Genomic DNA, 10,126 nt, shown 5'->3' on the forward strand with positions numbered 1-10,126 from the left:
CCTGGCCAAGACGTCGCTGTCTGTGCCCCCCTGATGGTCTATGGTGCTGCCAAGGTAGGTGAAGGAGTCAACTTCCTGAATGGGTCTGTCATCTATATTGACAGGGTTGGTGGTAGGGGTGTTAATCCTCATCAGTTTAGTCTTCTCCTTGTTTATCCTGAGGCCTGTTCCAAGGGATGTTGTTGCCAGTTTTGTAGTCTTGTCTTGCATCTGCTTGTGATTATGGGACAGACTAGCCAGGTCATCAGCGAAGTCGAGGTCTTCAAGTTGTTTTTCAGAGGGTCCACTGTATGCCGGTCTTGCTTCCTGTTGTGATGGTCTTCATAATCCAGTCAATGACTAGAAGAAACAGGAAAGGTGACAGTAGACATCCCTGCCGAACTCCGGTCTTGACCTCAAAACTGTCTGACAGTTGGCCTGCGTGTAGGACCTTGCAAGACATTCCCTGGTAGGTGTTTTAAACCAGGGAAATAATCTTCTCTGGGATGCCATAGTGCCTCAGTAGTTTCAACAAGGTCTCTCTGTCCACACTGTCAAAAGACATCGTGTACAAGCCCATAACTTTTAGGATTGAATATATCGTGAGAAAACATTGTTTTACCGCGAGTGAGTGTTAAAAAGAATAAATTAATGCGGGTGTTCGAGCGTGTGTGTATGTGTAAAATAATTAATGAATGCGGGTGCGCGTGTGTGCGTCAATCTGTTTAAACACACGCAAACTGAACCCGTAACGCATAATACAGTCCATGGCAATGTATATTAATGGGGGGACACATGCATATTAGGAACACAAGTCGATAACAATAATGCACACAATACTGATAAGAAACGTTGTTTGTTAATGTATTGCGTATATCATTAAATAGAACCACAGTTACCACATCATATGTGCATTAAGTTTTCTTTGCCGAAATGTATTTTAGGACTCAGCATTTCTGTCAGATGTAATGCGCTCATGGCTTCGTGCCCACTGCACCGTCAGTCAACGGACGTGGGAAGGCGTGGCTGACGGATGGGGGAGTAGTCTTTGCAGAGGCATCCGTCAGCCAATCAAATCGCTTTGCCGGGTTCTTCCCGCTTCTTCCTGCTTGTTGTCATTGCAAGATGACCCGCTTTCCCGCTTTCCAGTATCGTCAGAGCCTGAGTCGCGTCACAGTGCTTAAATTTGCATACGCGATCTGATTGGATGACGGATCCGTCGCTGCCGAAAAAGTTGAAAGTTGTTCAACTTTTTGACGGAGCCAAAGGCTCCAACGGAACGGACGGATCCACAATGCATTGCGCGTCCATCCCCATTCAAAGTCAATGGGGATCAGTCAACGGACGGAGGTAGTGGGCACGAGGCGGGTTTATTGCACGTTATGCCCAAACCACACCTACGGGTAAGCTACTTCAGACCAACCCTTTTTAGATTTGCGACGGACGCAAGAGGTAAAATAGCAACATCGCCATAGAACCGCCCACAAAGCTACTGGCGCTTGGCGCTTCTCAGACCGTTAAAATAGGGCCCACTGTGACACAAGTGTTGTCTTCGTTATTTGGGTAACCGTTTTGCTGTTGGTGTTATGGCGCATAACACGTGATCTCTGGTATTTCCAAAACGAGACTCGAGGTGGGGGATATCTCAGCCATGATTGAGAAGGAATTGTCTTCAAATACTGTGTTAGGGGCCCACTAATAGTAGCATGCCATGGGACATTTAATGTTTTATATTTTGATATGTATTGCGTGCAGGTACGAAAAACACTGCTTTGTTTACCGCAATACATTTTGCATGTAGATCATTTAGCCGAAGATAACTAGTTCCACATTTTCAGCATTCAACCAAAGGGGAATTCATGTCTGATGCAAATTTCAGGTAAATCGTCTTCATGACACATTCAGAGGAACTCATTATCCTAGGAACATTCAGAGGAACTCATTCCCTGAAACCATAATCTAATATGAGGCCTGGGGGTGCATGTTGTTGACACGGCCTACACACGCATGTTGTAACCCCAGCCTACCCACGCATGTTGTTACCTCAGTTTACCCATGCATGTTGTAACCCCAGTCTACACACGCATGTTGTAACCCCAGTCTACACACGTATGTTGTAACCAAGGCCTACACACGCAAGTGGTAACCAGGGCCAGCATATAAATCTAGGATTCTTGTTCTACTGCAGGAGTACTGTCTCATGAACAACAACATGTGAAATGACCATTGCAACACTTAGACTAATGGTGCATGTGAGCACAGCTTTTTAATTTGTCATGAGAGTATGAGCAATTATAAAATAAAACGTGTATATTTTTTTTAATACATCATAGTACGAATTTTTATATAAATGAAATGTGCTGTTATTTAGTCGTTAATATAAACGATATGTGTTATTTTATATATATAAGATGTAGTGTGTTATCTACTGAGTTTAGAGTCATCACAGTACTATTTGATGCTAATTAACACATTTGTCCTTGCAGGTATTTTTATTTATTTTTTTTAATAGAAATTCTGAAAATAAGTTGCTTGTGGGTTGGTCTGTAAATTCTGTACAGAAGTTGTCATTGATGTCCTTCTACCGTTTTAGAATGATTGATCGATTATAGCAACCCCAGAGCCTTGTTTCACAAGTCATAATAACATCGTAAAACAATGCAGCACACCTGAAAAAGAATAAAAAACAAACAAGGCAGACATATGACTTCCTTCTAGGGGCCAACATCCCCTCAACACCCGCATACACGCACACACACGCACACACTCAAACTCACGCCCACAGCCTTCCTTATTGTGCACACATGCACCTATTTCACTCACTTCCTGTTTGCCCTTTGTATGCGAGCTATAGTATACAGGCGCGTGTGAGTGTGTGTGTGTTTATGCGTGTCTGTGCGTGCGTGTGTGTGTGTGTGTGTGTGTGTGGAAGGCACTGAAGGCATCACATGTAAATGAGCCCCAGTGAGGCTGTCCCTGTTCCGTAGCGCTATAGGCCAGGCCCAGGATGTGGTGTCACTGCACTCGCTCACACACGGCGAGGAACTAAGACGCAGCGGCAGTCAGCTGGAGCCGTCACTGCCTTGGGATCCAAAAATCTGTCTGACTAGAGCTCAGAGTGCATGGGAACCAACCAATAGACTGCAGGTAAGCGGAACAAACACATTAGTATGGTTTCTGTATGTCTGTGTGTGTCTGTGTCTGTGTCTGTCTGTTTCTGTGTGTGTGTGTGTGTGTGTGTGTGTGTGTGTGTGTGTGTGTGTGTGTGTGTGTGTGTGTGTGTGTGTGTGTGTGTGTGTGTGTGTGTGTGTGTGTGTGTGTGTGTGTGTGTAAATGGAGGATCAGCTGCCTCTGCTCTGACTGACTGACAGATTATTGATTGGTTCACGGAGTGCATTGTGAGTGACAGGTTCACAGTTCTGGGGCATCGCCTCCATAGTAGCAAGGAGTTGACAATATGGTAAAACAACCGACATGTCCAGTGTCCCGTCCGTAACTCATTCTAACTGTTGAAACAATGAACTGGGCCACAAGTGTTGACAGGGGGGTCATTTGCGCTGTCTGAGAGGTTGGTGGGCAGGGGGACACGTGGATGGTAAACTGTGCTGGGGGAGCTGTCAGAACGATTTCAGCCCCCTCAGCACGGATGTGCCAACTTCTGCTTTTAGTGTGCATCAACACTGTCTGTAAAATGCGTATTTGGTCGTTTTATAGACATAAATAAGATGTTCTGTTATAAGATGCTATTAGCGGAAATGAAAACGTGATGATGATGATGATGATGATGATGATGATGATGATGATGATGGATACATTGATTACGGTGTTTGTGGGCTTTGGCCGGGCAATTCCTACCTGTGCCCGTGCCCACGCCTACCTGTGTGCATCCTTAAACCTGTCCCTCAGTCCCCTCTATCTATACTTACCGTAATTCAATTGCAATACAAGAGTATAGGAAATAACCAGATTGTAAATGGAGGATGATGTCGTAGTTAATGTTAATGACGCAATAGATAAAAAACCGCAAGGAGTGACTGTGGTTGTTCTACGATGAAGAGGATACATTTCCAAGTAAATCCAGAGTTCACGGCATTGATAAATGTTTTATATGGTGGGAAGATTGTTATTACTTGTACACACGTTGTGCCACAATCACAAAAAACATTATTATTTAGAGTAAATGGACGCTTAAGGTTGATGGTACATTTCCATTTTCCTTAGTTCTGTGAGCATGAAACATTGATACGTACATTGGAAAATGGCATAATCTTGCCATTTCGAGGAAGCAAGGTATTAGTCACAACTCAACTTCCATGAAGTGTCACCAAATGTGTTAAAGAACATCCTATTACACAACTGGCTGTATCACTAATTTCAACGATTTATATCGTTACACATTCATCAGGTGTTCATTGACCCCTGTGTGTGTGTGTGTGTGTGTGTGTGTGTGTGTGTGTGTGTGTGTGTGTGTGTGTGTGTGTGTGTGTGTGTGTGTGTGTGTGTGTGTGTGTGTGTGCAGAGGGAAAAAAGAGAAGTATTGCATTTAGCCTTTTTCTTCGTAATATTGAAGCTCCACTTTGTAACTTTTTCCGCTACACGTGTTTTGCTTTTGTTTGAATGTATGCGAGTGACAAAATGTTGCTGGAATACAATAGCATAAACTCTTCCTTTTTATTTCATGAGTAAAAGAAGGTTTAAAATTGATTTCACTATAAAACGGCATGTAGCTCAGGAGGTAGAGCTGGTTGGCTGGTAACCGCAAGGTTGCTAGTTCGATCCCCAGCTCCTCCCAGAGTGTCGAGGAGCAAGACAACTAACCTTAACTCGCCTTGCATTGTCGCCTTGCATGGCTGACGCCGCTGTGAATGTGTGCATGCATGGGTCAATATCAGGCAATATTGTAAATACAGTATATGCAGTCAAGTCCAACCTGTCCCGAAGAAGTAGGTGCGACTGGCAGCTCTTCGATGTCGTGCCAACGAGCCAATCAGCAAAGGCCCTTAGGGGCCAGAAGTGTGCACAATTAAACAGTCCTCGCTAATTAAACTGGCTGTTAATAAAAGAAACCATGCCCTGAACAGCATGCCTCTCAGTTAACATTGGATACTTTTTTTTTTTTTTTATATAAACCACAATGGAATATAATGTTGCTATATTTGTTCCAGCCCCAAAGAAAATGTGTGGTGTTCATCTGCTATGTTAATAGATATTTGTATCGACCGCAAGCAGCAAATTTACTTTGCTGCTTGCAGACAATAAAAATACATGACAATTTAAGCAAAAAAGTGTTTGTAGTCAACAGCATTTCGTAGGGAAGTATTTTAAATAATGAGAGGAAACAAGAGATAAGATCGCATATCTGGCAAGAGAGTTTGCATTCCAGTGCCAGGAGTAGAGGCATCTGATCACGAAGGTTGCATTGAATTAACGATTGAAATTTAAATGGGGCCATCACTTAATCAGCTATTACTTTTTTTCTCTCTTTAAGAAGAAGGAAGGATATTTTTACACTCACTCAACCAGACGCACACACGCACACACACACACACACACACACACACACACACACACACACACACACACACACACACACACACACACACACACACACACACACACACACACACACACACACACACACACACACACAGTCACACCCTCAACATGTGATCCTCGAAACTGTTTCCTGTTTACTGCCATCATATAATCCTACTCTTCATCTCTACCACAGCTAGTAGGAGCTGAAACACTTCCACTTGTATGCATGCACCCCTTCACCAGATGCAGAAACACACACACACACACACACACACACACACACACACACACACACACACACACACACACACACACACACACACACACACACACACACACACACACACACACATTCATGGCACACCTGGTTCACAATGCAGTCCATTAACATTGTAAAACCAAACAACCCCAAACAAAAGGTGCATATGAGGTTATTAATTTACGTTTTCATAGGTTAAACAATTTAGGTTATAAATAAATTCAGCACTTATTCTATACTTTCTATACTCAAATACTTAACCTTGAGTATCAATTGTGTGACATGCTAGAACTTTAAAGGTTTTAAAAAGAGCCTTAGGTGATTCATGGTGGGACTAACCCAGGTGTCGCTCATAGCCCTGATGAAGGGCCCTGGGACGACCCTGGGCCCGGCTTGTGGTAACATAACATAACATCTGTCTACTAGCCGCCACCTGCTACATAAAAGAAGCGACGCCAGGGTTTGTCCCGCAATGACTCTTCCGTGAAAATGGTCACAAGGCTCGAGCTGTCGATCCTTCTCATCGCTCACATCGTATGCCGACCTCAACTACGCCTCAACCAGCGTCTTACCGCCCTTCTGAAGAAGTGTTGGCTGGCGTTATTATTATCACGTCCATAGCTGTGAAAACAGAGGGAGAGAGGTATCAGAACTGATATTCTCGTCGGCTGCACCCTGGGTCTGCCTGGTCCGCTTTTTGAGACAGGTTGAGGCTTCTTCAGACCAGTGTGTACAATGTGAGTGAACCTGGAGGGGCCGCCGGAGAGCGGCACTCAGGCCGGGCGTATTGGCGTTAAGGGGCTCAGAATGGACATGTAGTTCTTGGAGTCCATCTTCTACAGCGCATGACCGGGGATCACCTGTTGGGCCTGAGTGATGTTCCTCATCGAGACGGTGGGTGCACATTAAGGGGGGGAGGCACTCTGTTGCCGTGGGAACCCTGGAGAAAAAGGCTGTTATTTCCTAAAGTCATAAGAGCCACATCCAGTCGGTCACTGAAGGGGGGCTGGGGGGGGGGGGGGGGGGGGGGGCAGGGGGGAGAGAGAAGTACTTAGAGACTGGATGGGAATATCACATTTAAATAAATCCCTCTGGGACAGACACATCCAGACACAGGCACACACACACACACACAGGCACGGACGCACACACACAGGCACGCACGCACACACACACACACACATTCACACACACACACCACACACACACACACACACACACACACACAGCTGGTGCGTGTGTTTGTAGGGGGTGTGTATTGTATGGTGATCACAGATCAACAATAGGAAGGCACCTGTTTCCTCAGGGAAGCCAGCTTCCTGTTTGGAAGCAGTTGGCAATGGGATCAGCTGGAAATAAGAGAGAAAGAAAGAGAGAGAGAGACAGAGGCCATGCAGAATGGGAGAAAGAGAGCAGACATGGACAGCATGGGAACCCTACACAGGTGGAATCTATGGGTGGGATCTGTCCAGAGTTCCTCTGTTCTCTGGTGAGCTGGGTGATCCCACAGGTCGTCATGATTAAGTTCTTCCCTAATCATGTCAACCTATTGTATTGAGTTACAAGACTTTGGAAGTCTTCTTTGGTGTCAACTCCTGTAGTCTTGGCAGCCCGTGTACAGGATGATACAAACATGGCCTGCAAACTGGTAAAAAATTGCACCAATTATGTGCAAAGACAGAACTATCTGCTGTCTGCGGTGCGAATTTAGCTCAATTCAGTCGGTTTCGATTCCTTTTTCCTCGCTGATTCTGCCGCTGCCATTTTAGCAGGACAACTTGCAATCCCCATTTTAATAAACGGGTGTGCAAAGGAGTCATCAAGATTGAGTGTCCTCATTTCTTAAGAATTAGAGCTGGATTATTGTGAGGAATGCCCACAAGCTCCTTTGATTCAGAGTCCGTCCTGCATGTTCCAGGGGATCAGTACATGACAAAACCAGTCAATCATTTATACACGTCTTCTAAACCGTCCAACTGATATATTCTACCTTTTATATTATTAACCAGATTCACACATCACACAAACATGGGCTACTACCTGCTAGGTTTGTGGATATGTATGTCGAGAGTCTCGACCATTTTTATTTTGTCTGGTGTCAAACTGACATCGATATTCGGACTGACGAACCTTACTTGTGATACATACTGTGACAGCATTACGATTACTTTGACACACTTGCTGCAGCGACGGAACAAACACACTGCTATGCTTTGCAGTGTGTTCTAACTGAATATACAGTCTCCCCGTTGAATTGGTCCGATGGCACTGTGCCCCTGCGTTTCACCGAGAAACGCAACCTATAGAAATATGTGTCCCCAGTCTTCACCTGTCTTTTAAAATTTAGATTTCTATCTATATTTAGGGCATTTAGCATACGCTTTTATCAGACGCATTAAGCGCTTAGCCCTTTTATCCAAAGCGACTTAGAGTAAGTGCATTTGTCAGGAGAAACTAAGAAATCTATAGATTTGTAATCGATCAAATCAGCTCAACCAAAATCGGGATACATTGACGCGTATTTTTTCTTGCATTCTACATTGCCTCACTGCGGAAAGTACCACTGCAGATTTAAATCTCCCTGTGAAGCTCGCGATCGATGGAACGTGAGAACCGCTGCAGGTTCGCTGCCGGCGGTTTACTCGCTGCTTCCTCTGTTTTGTGATGCTTTCATAAGAAGGGCCTTACTGTCTGGGGGGGCTACACCTGTGTTGTACCTCTGCTACGGCAGCCCTGCACTCACAGCCCGTCCTGTCCCTCCAGACGGCACACAGAGCTCAGCCGTTCACGCTGCCACCGCCGCACCAAAACACTGATTGCTTTTTTCTCGTCTGCTGGGAAAAGTGGAACTGTGACCCTGGATGACACTGAATCATGTCATGTTCTCAAAAAGGGGAGATGACTCCCTTAGTTGTGGTGTTCGTGAAGCTGCCGTGTTCTGGGCTCGTGGCTTAGGGTGTTTGACTCCCTTGCTCGGTTTGAGGTCCCTATGTGTTTCTATCTCTCCGTCCTGGAATCATGATGCCACAAAACTACCGTTTATTTCCTCTCTCTCTCTCTCTCTCTCTCTCTCTCTCTCTCTCTCTCTCTCTCTCTCTCTCTGTCTCTCTACCCCACCTGGCACACTGTATACAATTGCACACAATGGAGTCCAAGGCATTACAAGGGCCGCTATACCCAGCAGCCTCAATAAGGGTCGCTCAGGACACATCTGAGCCCGCTCCACAATGCAGGTCAGGCTGGGCTGGACAGGAGGTGGGAGAGGTGTGTGTTTACGTCCATTCAGCTCAGTGTATTGTTGTTCCATGAATCTAAGTGGCATGGGAGCCGTTAGTCCAATGCTTTGTAGGATCATTAAACTCCACTCCTAACTCCCCTTGACTTTTGGCTCGCTACAGCTTCCCGTCTCTCAATTCCTTGTGTGGGTGCGTGTGTGTGTGCATGCGTGCGCGTGCGAGTGCGTGCGTGACTGTGTATGCACCTATTTTAACAGTATGTGTTTGTGTGTGCATGACTGTATGCAGCCATGTGAATAGTGTGTGTATGTGTGTGTGTGTGTGTGTGTGTGTGTGTGAGACTGTATGAACATATGTGAACAGTGTGGGCCTGGCTTACTGTGTCCGCGCCTTTACGAACATTGTGTGTGAGCGTGCTTGTGAAGTGCATGTGTCTTCGGAACACATGCATGACTGTGTGCATGTATAGATGGCACGATGTGTAGCAGCCGGTCATGCGTGTTTATGACTGGGCTTTCTGCCCTCTCTCTGAATGGGTCAGTGCTTCATTCTCCCCGTGTGTCCAGCCGAGCACTTCCACATGCAGACAATGAACACTTCCTACCTCTCCGGCCGCTCTGTTAGAAAAGCCCCTCCATTAGGGGAACAATAAGGAGCCCGCGCTCCGTGTCAAACGGTTGATTGTGTGTGAACGAACAGGTCATTGGGCATGCAGAGTGTGATGAGCAGAGGTCTGTTCATTAAGGCTGAAGTTCGGGAACACAACCCGAAAAAGTGCAGGAATCATGAGAGTTCAAAATATGATGATCAAATAAGCAAATGTCTTAGGTGTGTAACATTATAGAAACAAGAGATAGAAAAGAGTTAAAATAAATAAAGAATTAAAATAAAGGTATTATTTCCGTGGGCCAAGTTGCAGTCTGTACAGATGAGTGTGCAGTCAGCGTTTTAAACCATTCAAACCTTTAATCACATGCTGCTTGAAGGTTTGTTTACCTACTTTCACTACCCAAGTTGCGTTTGCGATCTGTTACAATAGGAGATGAACTTTGAGATCAAAGGAGCATGCAGTTGATGTTTCCGTAGCATTGAGGTCACGGGTCCTTATCTTCAG

Source organism: Gadus macrocephalus, chromosome 3 (genome assembly GCF_031168955.1).
Source record: "Gadus macrocephalus chromosome 3, ASM3116895v1".
Lineage (NCBI taxonomy): Eukaryota > Metazoa > Chordata > Actinopteri > Gadiformes > Gadidae > Gadus > Gadus macrocephalus.